This window comes from Protopterus annectens, chromosome 8.part0, assembly GCF_019279795.1.
Source record: "Protopterus annectens isolate FY-2018-M chromosome 8.part0, PAN1.0, whole genome shotgun sequence".
Taxonomy (NCBI): Eukaryota; Metazoa; Chordata; order Ceratodontiformes; family Protopteridae; genus Protopterus; species Protopterus annectens.
Window position 1 is genome coordinate 1,243,078,524 of NC_056741.1, and position 14,339 is coordinate 1,243,092,862.

Sequence of the window (14,339 nt, forward strand, 5' to 3'; positions counted from 1 at the left end):
AAAGACTCCCAGATGTGCCGCCCCATCTGCGAGGCCCTGCAGCTATAGAAATTTCAAAGCTGCTAGAAAAAAGAGTCATCCAACCGGTTCCAGCAGACCAAAGAGGATTCGGAACTTACTCAAGGTTCTTTTTAGTTCCAAAAATGACAGGGGACTGGAGGCCAATTCTGGACCTAAGCAAACTCAATACCTTCATCAAGAAAGAAAAGTTCCGGATGGTCACGCTTCAATCGATCCTTCCATTCTTACAGAAGGACGACTGGATGTGCTCAATAGATCTAAAGGACGCATACTACCACATCAAAATGGCCAGGGCATCCAGGGATCACTTGCGCTTCCGGCTGGGAGCCAGTCACCTTCAGTTTCGAGCCCTGCCCTTTGGTCTGACCTCAGCCCCCAGGGTTTTCACCAAATGTATGGCAGTGGTAGCGTCTCACTTGAGATGCCTGGGATTCCAGGTGTTTCCGTATCTGGATGACTGGCTCCTTTCTGCCACCACCGAGCGTCAACTGATTCAGGCCAGGGATTACACACTACAGCTTTGTGTTCATCTCGGAATTTCCATAAATTTCGAAAAATCTTTACTACAGCCATCACAGCATATCTCATTCATAGGAGCAGAATTGGATACGCGTTGTTTAATTCTAAGGCTTCCTCCAGAAAGGATAGCCTCACCACAAAACCATGCATCTCTTCTTCTGTCATCCAGAAAATCCCCAGTGAAACTGGTTCTGAAGGTTTTGGGTCTCATGGCAGCTTCTCTCATTGCGATACCCTTGGGAAGACTGCACAAGAGAGTTCTTCAATGGCTACTATTTGCACAATGGTCGTTCCAACAGTTACCCCTGACACACGAAATTCACATCACAAACATATGCAAATCACACCTGGCTTGGTGGCTCCGGACTTGCAATCTTTCCAGCGGAAGACCATTTGTGCTACCCATGCCGACAGCTACGGTGACCACGGACGCTTCCCTGATAGGGTGGGGGGGCATCTTTCAGGGACAGACAGTCCAAGGCGAATGGACCAATTTGGAGTACAATCTGCACATCAATGTTCTAGAGTTGAGGGCAGTGTTTCTAGCATTGCAACACTTTGCTCCCCTTCTTCTTCTAGGGACAATTGCAGTTCAGATGGACAACATGTCCGTAGTCTGGTACATAAACAAGCAAGGGGGAACCAAGTCTTATCAGCTATGCAGAGAGGCCATGAGAATCTGGCAATGGGCGGAGTCCACGGGTCGCTTTCTGATAGCAACGCACATCCCGGGGTCATCCAACGTCATAGCCGACAGGTTGAGCAGAGCTATCCTGTTACCTCACGAGTGGTCCCTCAAACAGTCAGTTGCGAAGGAAATTTTTCGCAAGTGGGGCCAGCCTTCCTGCGATCTCTTTGCGTCTCCAATGAACGCCAAATGCAGGAGCTATTTTGCCCTATTACCCCCTCCAGGGGAAGTCCCCAGGGACACTCTGGTTCACGATTGGCCCCCGGGTCTCCTTTACGCCTTTCCTCCCTTTCCCCTGATTGCAAAGTTTCTGCAGAAAGCCAACAACCTGCAAAGGACGATTATCCTCATTGCCCCATTCTGGCCTCGTCAAATCTGGTTTCCCTTTCTTCTGGCACACCAAATTCGGGAACCCTGGATCCTGGACCCGGAGCCGGATCTACTGACCCACTCGTCAGGGGCTCCCCACCCGTCGCTACTCTCCCTCAGACTAGCAGCTTGGCTGCTCCGCTTCCCTACTTAGCCAGGTCTGATCTTCTTTCCCCTGCAGTTCAGAATATACTAGTGGCTTCTCATAAAGCTTCCACTACAAAGACTTACACTAGTAAATGGAAGCGTTTTGTGCACTGGGCAAATACACAACAATTGGACCCTGTGATAGCTCCTTTGAATAGGATCTTGGAGTTTTTGACCGAATTGTTCCACCAAGGAGCTTCTCCTGCCACTTTGAGAGTGCAATTGGCTGCCATTTCAAACTTTCACGTGGAAGAATGTGGGGCTCCTATTATGGCTCACAGACTTTGTAAGGCCTTTCTGAAAGGATCTTTCCATATTAGGCCACCAGTTAGAACTCCTACATCACCTTGGAACTTGAACCTTCTCTTATCTCAGCTGATGCTACCACCTTTTGAACCAGCCACTTCCTGTCCTTTGAAATATTTGTCATGGAAGACCCTCTTTTTGGTGGCCATTACATCGGCCAGGCGGGTATCGGAGCTTCAAGCTCTTTCCATTAAACACCCTTATTTGATCTTTCACTCTGATAGAGTATCTCTTCGCACTAATCCGTCCTTTCTTCTCAAAGTTTGCTCCGTTAATAACATTAATCAGTCCATTGAGCTCCCTACCTTTTTCAAAAACCACTCCAATAAGTTGGAATATATGTTACACAAGTTGGATGTTCATAGATAACTCAGATTTTACTTGGATAGAACAAAGGATCACAGAAAGACAGACCAGCTTTTTATAGCCTTTGCAGACAGCAGGAGTTCATGGAACCGCTGAGCACAGACTTCAGTCTCAGTCTATGTACTGGCTTTGTTCCAACTGAGTGGAAAACAGCAATCTTAATCCCCTTGCACAAAGGGAGTCCCTCATCCAATCCCAGGAACTACAGACCCATATGTTTAATCAGATTAATCTGCAAGGTCATGAACAGAATCATCATGGATCTTATCAACAAGGATATAGGTGACTTTCTTGACTCTACCCAGTTTGGCTTCATTAAGGGCAGATCTTGCCTGCTAAATAAGATGGACTTCTTCGAGAATGTCACCAAGGCTCTGGTTGAAGGCAAAAAAGTTCACACTGCCTATCTTGACCTAGTTAAGGCCTTTAACACAATCCCTCACTCAGACATCATTGAGAAACTCACCCAACTGGGGATTAACCCTTACCTCACCAGATGGGTTGCAAACTGGCTTACAGACAGAACACATACAGTCAAAATTGGGAGTGTCAAGTCTACTAGCAGACCTGTTCCACAGGGATTTGTGCTAGGCCCTTACTGTTTTTTTATCTTTCAGAAGTCCAGGTGAAACTAGATGGCCCATGGCTTACCAAGTTTGCTGATGACTGCCAACTGGGTGCAACCATCGAATCTCCCAAAGATGTCTACATATTACAAAATGGTCTTACACAGACAAATAACTGTTGTCAAAGATATGGACTTAAACTAAACACAAAAAAAATGCATTATCATCCCCTTAGGCAAGGGAGAAACCCCTACTAATTACAACATTAATAATATCCCTCTAAGTTCAACCCCAGTGGTGAGAGATTTTGGAACACAAGTTGATAGCAGCCTTAGTTTTGATCATCATGTGTCCACAGTAGTAAGGAAGGCCTTCTATGTTGCACACTCATAAACAAGGGTATAGCATCCAAAGCTAAAGAGGTTATAACTCCCCATGTAATCGGCTATCATCAGACCAATAATACAGTACAATGCTCCCTTCTGTATGTACCTCACCAGACATCTGCAGAAATTGGAGAGACCTCAGAGGTTTTTCACCAAGAAAATCCTGGACCTACAACACATGAACTACACGGACAGACCCTTTCACTTTACTCAGTATTGTATAGACTGTTTAGAGGTGACTTGTGCCTGGCCTTCAGAGCAGTCTCAGATCCTGCCTTGTTGAAGCTCCTGCACATCTGCAAGTCCAATCTGACAAGATTTACTGGCTCAAGGGATCTAAACTCAGCCTGTGATATTAACAGGGCATGCTGGAGAAACAGATATGTCTCCCAGAGGTTGTCACTGCTTTGGAACAAACTCCCAACTCATGTAAAACACAGCTCCTCAGTGACCCTATTTAAATGTAACCTGGACAATTGGATGGGAAACTAAATTTACACTGGGAGTTTCCTCTATGTCCCTCTTAGACATAGGCAGCCAGTGCTGATCTTAGTTTCATGTGAAAACATAGACTATATATCTTGGTCCATAAGGGAACAAGGGTATAACATGGCTAGGCTTGTAGAGGCCTTAAGGCCATTAGCCTAGCAACCTCCTATGATCCTATGATCCTTTGATCCTATGATCCTATGTCATGCAGTGGATAGCCAGCTGGCTCACAGATAGGACCCAGTAAATTAAAGTTCAAGAGTCCACATATACAAAGAGGCCAGGCACAAGCAGAGTCCCTCAGGGATCAGTCCTGTGACTGCTCCTTTTTGGCATTTATTTCTCTGAAGTCAAGGCCATTGTCAATGGCCTCTGCCTGACTAAATTTGCAATAGTCATAGAATCTCCCACCAACACAAATGTTCTCCAGGAAGGGCTGTCACAGACAAATAGTTGGTGTCAGATCATTGAACTAAAACTAAATGCCATGAAATGCAAAATAGTATCCTTCAGGAAGCCATCCACCTCTGGTAACCATTATACTGACACATTTCTAAGAGATAACCCAGTTTTCAGGAACTTGGGGACATTCATAGACAGTAATCTAGCCTTTGACCATCTAGTGCCTACAGCAGTGAGGAAATCATTCTATGTTGTACAACTTACAAACAAAGGTATGACATCTAGCTCCAAGTAGGGCATTGTTCCACTGCATTTGTCATCCATCAGACCTATCATTGAGTACAATGCCTTCATTGATATGTACCTAACCAGGCACATCCAACAGTTATAAAATCGATACAGGTTCCTCATTAAAAGAATACAGGGCATAAGTAACATGTCTTACGCAGACCATCTCAAGTTCCTATCCCTGTATTCTGTCTCCTACAGTGTTAAGGGGAGATCTGTGCCTGGCATGCAACCACTCTGACGGACCTTCTGCATATCCACAAAATAAACAGCACCAGAATTACCCATTCTAAAGACTTAAACCTTGCCTGTGATATAAATAGGACCTACTAGAGAGAGACATGTATGTATCCCATATGCTACCTCTTATCTGGAACAGGCTCCCCATCTATGTGAAGCAAAGCTCCTCCCTAACACAACTGCAGTGTAACTTGGACAACTGGATGGAGAACAGGAAATTCATCCTTGTTTTGGCACCTATGTCTCTAATGGACACAGGCAGCAAGTAAATATTTCATCTCCCAAGTCACTGCTTACACTTATCAAGGGTACCAGAACCTGCCAGAGATTTGGAATGCATGGCTAGGCTTAAAAAGGCCCTTGTGGTCATTAGCCTAGTATAAACATTTGAACCTATGAGCAGTGAGAATCTAAATTATGAAGAACCTTGAGAAGACCATTAATTCATTCTTCATAGATAGATGATTTCTAGGTAACATGATCTCATAAAAATGACAAAGGTATAAAATGATGGAAGATTACTTTTATTTCTAAGACTGTATTGTAATAGCAGGCATCTTGGTTGATAGACAACAGGATTTAAATCCCACTACTGTCAATCAACATAATGTTGATGATCACATTGGGGGGATTTATATTCGCCCATCACTGGACACCTAGGTATGCGAGGGACAAGGACTATGGTCTTTCGATCCACTTCATTGTCTATAAATAAGTCTTATAGCCACCAGAGTGTGATCTGTCTAATCACACCACTGACATCTAAGAGGATTAATTAGAAAACTCTGATCTGCAAATTAATTCACCAAATGCAACCTGGCCTTAACAGCATGCAAGGAATGTGAACTATTGCTTTGGGTATTGGCTACCAACATCTATACCCCACCTGGGAATACAAAATGGCCGTTAACCAAGCTGATTCTTTGGCTTATCACCCCAGGCCCATTCTCTCTTTGAACTTTAATGCCTTCCAGTGGCCTCTTACCCACAGTATCTTTCAAGCAAGTTATTACTTTGCATCTACACACACACACACACACACACACACACACACACACACACACACACACACACACACGCACACACACACGCACACAGACTCACAAAGAGGTCTAGGAGAATTCTTCACTTTTCAACAGTTTATATAATGACAAAATAGTACTGCCACCTTCCTAATTATTTGTTTAGGGGCTCGTCAGTTACATGCCACTCTTGATCAATAACCAAATAATTCTAAAAAACACACTAATACTAATGCACTAAGCAGCCCAGCTTGGAGCAAGATGCAGCTGATTGACAAGTTGCAAGGCAAAATAAGATCACCTTTTCATATAATAAATAATATGTAAATAAATGCTACCCAAAATATCTTAAAGGTAAATAAATAAAAAAATCTACTTACAAAATCAAGATGTCAGATATGATAAGAATGATGCAAGTTAAATTGGCAATGAAGAATAGAAAAATAATTAATTGCATAGATAGATCTCTAACTACTTGCTAAATACATTGCATGCCTCTCAACTGTCCAGATTTTTGCAGAACGTCCAGATTTTGGACTCATATTTTTGGTGAGTTCCTTATAAAATTTGTGACTGAGGAATGAAGTCACTAAATGATGATAGGCATTTGAGTTCCAGATTTAATATCCTTTGGAAAATGCATGCCAGTGTAAAACCTATTGTTCTAGCAATCATATTTATAAGAGCAGTGTTTAACATCTGTCCCTATTTTGGGTTCTTTGCCCAGCCCCACCAAAATTATTTTTACCTTTCTCCAAGATTTCTTCAGCTAAGAGGTTGACAGGTGTGATTGTCTGAATCTAGAAGAAAAATACTGAAGCCTTAACTGAGATAAGTTACTAAAAGATTGTAAAGGCAGCAACTTACACAGACACTGTCCCATCAGGTCTATAAAGAACGAACATACTACATTGATTTCAGCTCAAAATATTTTAGATTATTATTATTATTATTCCAAGAATCAAAGGTAATACCTCAGTTTTTTCTAAAATACAGAAGAAAAACAATACAGCAGAAATATCAGCTAGAAGTGAATGTAGGTTTATACATAGTGCTGTTGCCTACTGACACCTCCCCATTTGACAGCTCATAGCTCAGAGTTTCCTGACTGCACCATGCCATGGCTTTCCTGTAATTACACATGAGCAATTAGTTACTTCCTGAGTGAGAAATATCTCTTACTTAAATACTGCATTTCCAGCAAAGTGAGTCTACAGGTTTTATACATATGTTTTCTGCATTACCTACAAGAATGAATACAATTCCTCTGTCACTGTTAAAGCTTCTTACAAATGCAATTCTATTGTACAGTTTCTTCTACGGATTCCACAAAAGTTAAATATGGCTTAGAGATATTTTACAATATGATATAAAGAAAGGAAGCAAAGTAGGAACATCACATTTTACTTTGGTTTCCCTCCCATAGTATCACAACAGCCATGAGGATATGAAGAATTTGCCGTGTTGGCAGTATTAACTACAGCTGTCAGAATCATGCCTCCGGACTATATATCCCAGAATCAGTGTCACTTACATCTGTACTTCTGCTTTCATAATCCTGCCCGTTAACTACAGCTGTCAGAATCATGCCTCCGGACTATATATCCCAGAATCAGTGTCACTTACATCTGTACTTCTGCTTTCATAATCCTGCCCATTAACTACAGCTGTCAGAATCATGCCTCCGGACTATATATCCCAGAATCAGTGTCACTTACATCTGTACTTCTGCTTTCATAATCCTGCCCATTAACTACAGCTGTCAGAATCATGCCTCCGGACTATATATCCCAGAATCAGTGTCACTTACATCTGTACTTCTGCTTTCATAATCCTGCCCATTAACTACAGCTGTCAGAATCATGCCTCCGGACTATATATCCCAGAATCAGTGTCACTTACATCTGTACTTCTGCTTTCATAATCCTGCCCATTAACTACAGCTGTCAGAATCATGCCTCCGGACTATATATCCCAGAATCAGTGTCACTTACATCTGTACTTCTGCTTTCATAATCCTGCCCATTAACTACAGCTGTCAGAATCATGCCTCCGGACTATATATCCCAGAATCAGTGTCACTTACATCTGTACTTCTGCTTTCATAATCCTGCCCATTAACTACAGCTGTCAGAATCATGCCTCCGGACTATATATCCCAGAATCAGTGTCACTTACATCTGTACTTCTGCTTTGATAATCCTGCCCATTAACTACAGCTGTCAGAATCATGCCTCCGGACTATATATCCCAGAATCAGTGTCACTTACATCTGTACTTCTGCTTTGATAATCCTGCCCATTAACTACAGCTGTCAGAATCATGCCTCTGGACTATATATCCCAGAATCAGTGTCACTTACATCTGTACTTCTGCTTTGATAATCCTGCCCATTAACTACAGCTGTCAGAATCATGCCTCCGGACTATATATCCCAGAATCAGTGTCACTTACATCTGTACTTCTGCTTTGATAATCCTGCCCATTAACTACAGCTGTCAGAATCATGCCTCCAGACTATATATCCCAGAATCAGTGTCACTTACATCTGTACTTCTGCTTTGATAATCCTGCCCATTAACTACAGCTGTCAGAATCATGCCTCCGGACTATATATCCCAGAATCAGTGTCACTTACATCTGTACTTCTGCTTTGATAATCCTGCCCATTAACTACAGCTGTCAGAATCATGCCTCCGGACTATATATCCCAGAATCAGTGTCACTTACATCTGTACTTCTGCTTTGATAATCCTGCCCATTAACTACAGCTGTCAGAATCATGCCTCCGGACTATATATCCCAGAATCAGTGTCACTTACATCTGTACTTCTGCTTTGATAATCCTGCCCATTAACTACAGCTGTCAGAATCATGCCTCCGGACTATATATCCCAGAATCAGTGTCACTTACATCTGTACTTCTGCTTTGATAATCCTGCCCATTAACTACAGCTGTCAGAATCATGCCTCCGGACTATATATCCCAGAATCAGTGTCACTTACATCTGTACTTCTGCTTTGATAATCCTGCCCATTAACTACAGCTGTCAGAATCATGCCTCCGGACTATATATCCCAGAATCAGTGTCACTTACATCTGTACTTCTGCTTTGATAATCCTGCCCATTAACTACAGCTGTCAGAATCATGCCTCCAGACTATATATCCCAGAATCAGTGTCACTTACATCTGTACTTCTGCTTTGATAATCCTGCCCATTAACTACAGCTGTCAGAATCATGCCTCCGGACTATATATCCCAGAATCAGTGTCACTTACATCTGTACTTCTGCTTTGATAATCCTGCCCATTAACTACAGCTGTCAGAATCATGCCTCCGGACTATATATCCCAGAATCAGTGTCACTTACATCTGTACTTCTGCTTTGATAATCCTGCCCATTAACTACAGCTGTCAGAATCATGCCTCCGGACTATATATCCCAGAATCAGTGTCACTTACATCTGTACTTCTGCTTTGATAATCCTGCCCATTAACTACAGCTGTCAGAATCATGCCTCCGGACTATATATCCCAGAATCAGTGTCACTTACATCTGTACTTCTGCTTTGATAATCCTGCCCATTAACTACAGCTGTCAGAATCATGCCTCCGGACTATATATCCCAGAATCAGTGTCACTTACATCTGTACTTCTGCTTTGATAATCCTGCCCATTAACTACAGCTGTCAGAATCATGCCTCCGGACTATATATCCCAGAATCAGTGTCACTTACATCTGTACTTCTGCTTTGATAATCCTGCCCATTAACTACAGCTGTCAGAATCATGCCTCCGGACTATATATCCCAGAATCAGTGTCACTTACATCTGTACTTCTGCTTTGATAATCCTGCCCATTAACTACAGCTGTCAGAATCATGCCTCCGGACTATATATCCCAGAATCAGTGTCACTTACATCTGTACTTCTGCTTTGATAATCCTGCCCATTAACTACAGCTGTCAGAATCATGCCTCCGGACTATATATCCCAGAATCAGTGTCACTTACATCTGTACTTCTGCTTTGATAATCCTGCCCATTAACTACAGCTGTCAGAATCATGCCTCGGACTATATATCCCAGAATCAGTGTCACTTACATCTGTACTTCTGCTTTGATAATCCTGCCCATTAACTACAGCTGTCAGAATCATGCCTCCGGACTATATATCCCAGAATCAGTGTCACTTACATCTGTACTTCTGCTTTGATAATCCTGCCCATTAACTACAGCTGTCAGAATCATGCCTCCGGACTATATATCCCAGAATCAGTGTCACTTACATCTGTACTTCTGCTTTGATAATCCTGCCCATTAACTACAGCTGTCAGAATCATGCCTCCGGACTATATATCCCAGAATCAGTGTCACTTACATCTGTACTTCTGCTTTGATAATCCTGCCCATTAACTACAGCTGTCAGAATCATGCCTCCGGACTATATATCCCAGAATCAGTGTCACTTACATCTGTACTTCTGCTTTCATAATCCTGCCCATTAACTACAGCTGTCAGAATCATGCCTCCGGACTATATATCCCAGAATCAGTGTCACTTACATCTGTACTTCTGCTTTGATAATCCTGCCCATTAACTACAGCTGTCAGAATCATGCCTCCGGACTATATATCCCAGAATCAGTGTCACTTACATCTGTACTTCTGCTTTGATAATCCTGCCCATTAACTACAGCTGTCAGAATCATGCCTCCGGACTATATATCCCAGAATCAGTGTCACTTACATCTGTACTTCTGCTTTGATAATCCTGCCCATTAACTACAGCTGTCAGAATCATGCCTCCGGACTATATATCCCAGAATCAGTGTCACTTACATCTGTACTTCTGCTTTGATAATCCTGCCCATTAACTACAGCTGTCAGAATCATGCCTCCGGACTATATATCCCAGAATCAGTGTCACTTACATCTGTACTTCTGCTTTCATAATCCTGCCCATTAACTACAGCTGTCAGAATCATGCCTCCGGACTATATATCCCAGAATCAGTGTCACTTACATCTGTACTTCTGCTTTGATAATCCTGCCCATTAACTACAGCTGTCAGAATCATGCCTCGGACTATATATCCCAGAATCAGTGTCACTTACATCTGTACTTCTGCTTTCATAATCCTGCCCATTAACTACAGCTGTCAGAATCATGCCTCCGGACTATATATCCCAGAATCAGTGTCACTTACATCTGTACTTCTGCTTTGATAATCCTGCCCATTAACTACAGCTGTCAGAATCATGCCTCCGGACTATATATCCCAGAATCAGTGTCACTTACATCTGTACTTCTGCTTTCATAATCCTGCCCATTAACTACAGCTGTCAGAATCATGCCTCCGGACTATATATCCCAGAATCAGTGTCACTTACATCTGTACTTCTGCTTTGATAATCCTGCCCATTAACTACAGCTGTCAGAATCATGCCTCCGGACTATATATCCCAGAATCAGTGTCACTTACATCTGTACTTCTGCTTTGATAATCCTGCCCATTAACTACAGCTGTCAGAATCATGCCTCCGGACTATATATCCCAGAATCAGTGTCACTTACATCTGTACTTCTGCTTTCATAATCCTGCCCATTAACTACAGCTGTCAGAATCATGCCTCCGGACTATATATCCCAGAATCAGTGTCACTTACATCTGTACTTCTGCTTTCATAATCCTGCCCATTAACTACAGCTGTCAGAATCATGCCTCCGGACTATATATCCCAGAATCAGTGTCACTTACATCTGTACTTCTGCTTTCATAATCCTGCCCATTAACTACAGCTGTCAGAATCATGCCTCCGGACTATATATCCCAGAATCAGTGTCACTTACATCTGTACTTCTGCTTTCATAATCCTGCCCATTAACTACAGCTGTCAGAATCATGCCTCCGGACTATATATCCCAGAATCAGTGTCACTTACATCTGTACTTCTGCTTTCATAATCCTGCCCATTAACTACAGCTGTCAGAATCATGCCTCCGGACTATATATCCCAGAATCAGTGTCACTTACATCTGTACTTCTGCTTTGATAATCCTGCCCATTAACTACAGCTGTCAGAATCATGCATCCGGACTATATATCCCAGAATCAGTGTCACTTACATCTGTACATCTGCTTTGATAATCCTGCCCATTAACTACAGCTGTCAGAATCATGCCTCCGGACTATATATCCCAGAATCAGTGTCACTTACATCTGTACTTCTGCTTTGATAATCCTGCCCATTAACTACAGCTGTCAGAATCATGCCTCTGGACTATATATCCCAGAATCAGTGTCACCTACATCTGTACTTCTGCTTTGATAATCCTGCCCATTAACTACAGCTGTCAGAATCATGCCTCTGGACTATATATCCCAGAATCAGTGTCACTTACATCTGTACTTCTGCTTTGATAATCCTGCCCATTAACTACAGCTGTCAGAATCATGCCTCCGGACTATATATCCCAGAATCAGTGTCACTTACATCTGTACTTCTGCTTTGATAATCCTGCCCATTAACTACAGCTGTCAGAATCATGCCTCCGGACTATATATCCCAGAATCAGTGTCACTTACATCTGTACTTCTGCTTTGATAATCCTGCCCATTAACTACAGCTGTCGGAATCATGCCTCCGGACTATATATCCCAGAATCAGTGTCACTTACATCTGTACTTCTGCTTTGATAATCCTGCCCATTAACTACAGCTGTCAGAATCATGCCTCCGGACTATATATCCCAGAATCAGTGTCACTTACATCTGTACTTCTGCTTTGATAATCTTGCCCATTAACTACAGCTGTCAGAATCATGCCTCCGGACTATATATCCCAGAATCAGTGTCACTTACATCTGTACTTCTGCTTTCATAATCCTTCCCATTAACTACAGCTGTCAGAATCATGCCTCCGGACTATATATCCCAGAATCAGTGTCACTTACATCTGTACTTCTGCTTTGATAATCCTGCCCATTAACTACAGCTGTCAGAATCATGCCTCCGGACTATATATCCCAGAATCAGTGTCACTTACATCTGTACTTCTGCTTTCATAATCCTGCCCATTAACTACAGCTGTCAGAATCATGCCTCCGGACTATATATCCCAGAATCAGTGTCACTTACATCTGTACTTCTGCTTTCATAATCCTGCCCATTAACTACAGCTGTCAGAATCATTCCTCCGGACTATATATCCCAGAATCAGTGTCACTTACATCTGTACTTCTGCTTTGATAATCCTGCCCATTAACTACAGCTGTCAGAATCATGCATCCGGACTATATATCCCAGATTCAGTGTCACTTACATCTGTACTTCTGCTTTCATAATCCTGCCCATTAACTACAGCTGTCAGAATCATGCCTCCGGACTATATATCCCAGAATCAGTGTCACTTACATCTGTACTTCTGCTTTGATAATCCTGCCCATTAACTACAGCTGTCAGAATCATGCCTCCGGACTATATATCCCAGAATCAGTGTCACTTACATCTGTACTTCTGCTTTGGTAATCCTGCCCATTAACTACAGCTGTCAGAATCACGCCTCCGGACTATATATATTCCAGAATCAGTGTCACTTACATCTGTACTTCTGCTTTCATAATCCTGCCCAATAACTACAGCTGTCAGAATCATGCCTCCGGACTATATATCCCAGAATCAGTGTCACTTACATCTGTACTTCTGCTTTCATAATCCTGCCCATTAACTACAGCTGTCAGAATCATGCCTCCGGACTATATATCCCAGAATCAGTGTCACTTACATCTGTACTTCTGATTTCATAATCCTGCCCATTAACTACAGCTGTCAGAATCATGCCTCCGGACTATATATCCCAGAATCAGTGTCACTTACATCTGTACTTCTGCTTTCATAATCCTGCCCATTAACTACAGCTGTCAGAATCATGCCTCCGGACTATATATCCCAGAATCAGTGTCACTTACATCTGTACTTCTGCTTTCATAATCCTGCCCATTAACTACAGCTGTCAGAATCATGCCTCCGGACTATATATCCCAGAATCAGTGTCACTTACATCTGTACTTCTGCTTTGATAATCCTGCCCATTAACTACAGCTGTCAGAATCATGCATCCGGACTATATATCCCAGAATCAGTGTCACTTACATCTGTACATCTGCTTTGATAATCCTGCCCATTAACTACAGCTGTCAGAATCATGCCTCCGGACTATATATCCCAGAATCAGTGTCACTTACATCTGTACTTCTGCTTTGATAATCCTGCCCATTAACTACAGCTGTCAGAATCATGCCTCTGGACTATATATCCCAGAATCAGTGTCACCTACATCTGTACTTCTGCTTTGATAATCCTGCCCATTAACTACAGCTGTCAGAATCATGCCTCTGGACTATATATCCCAGAATCAGTGTCACTTACATCTGTACTTCTGCTTTGATAATCCTGCCCATTAACTACAGCTGTCAGAATCATGCCTCCGGACTATATATCCCAGAATCAGTGTCACTTACATCT